Here is a 964-nt window from a genome sequence, read left to right on the forward strand (position 1 = left end):
ACATATCCTTTAAAGTCTGAATTGTGCGCTTTGCTTGACCATCTGTGTGAGAATGGAAAGCAATACTCAAATTTACCTTCGAACCCAAACCTTTCTGGAAAGACTTCCAGCATTGTGAGGTGAATTGTGCATATCTATCTGAAATGATGGATACCAGAACTCCATGAAGTCTGACTACCTCTTGAATATATAACTTAGCATAATCTTCTGTTGAATAGGTAGTTTTCACCAGTAAGAAATGGCTCATTTAGTCATTCGATCTACAATCACCCAAATCGAATCATGTTGCCTGCGAGACCGTGGTAAACCAGTAATAAAATACATATTGATCATCTCCTACTTCCATTCTCGAATATCTATTTTTTGAGCCATACCACTGGGCCTCTGGTGCTCTACCTTGACTTGTTAACAATTCGAACATTTAGCAACGAACACTGCAATACTTCTCTTCATATTATTCCACCAATATACTTCTCTCAAGACATGATACATCTTTGTGGAACCTGGATGGATAGAGTATCTAGAGCTATGAGCTTTCTCCATGATCCTTGTAACACCCCAGAAAATTTTTGAGCTAAGACCCAAATCTTTCTTCGTAGTGAGTGAGATTTTTGCAAGGAATTAAAAATTTCTTATGTTTTAAGGTCATTAGATGTAGCATCTTGAGTTCCAAAAAGAATTAAATTGGAAATAGCAAAATCTGAAATTTTGCAAGTTAAGCTAAGTATGAGTTTTGGGTCGACTTCAAACGACCATAACTCATATCTCATGATGAGTTAGGTGTACTACCATATACCGTAGGGAAGATCTTTGAATTATATTTACAACGCCACCGAGTTTGCTAAGTTTCAAGGTCGGATGAGTGAGATATGGCCTTTTGAAGTTAGGTTGTCCAGTTAAGAAAGTTAGCCGAAAATAGTAAGGGGTATTTTGGTCTTTTCCTTACCAAATCAGATTTAATTCA

The sequence above is a fragment of the Solanum tuberosum genome, unplaced genomic scaffold, assembly GCF_000226075.1.
Source record: "Solanum tuberosum cultivar DM 1-3 516 R44 unplaced genomic scaffold, SolTub_3.0 scf00235, whole genome shotgun sequence".
Lineage (NCBI taxonomy): Eukaryota > Viridiplantae > Streptophyta > Magnoliopsida > Solanales > Solanaceae > Solanum > Solanum tuberosum.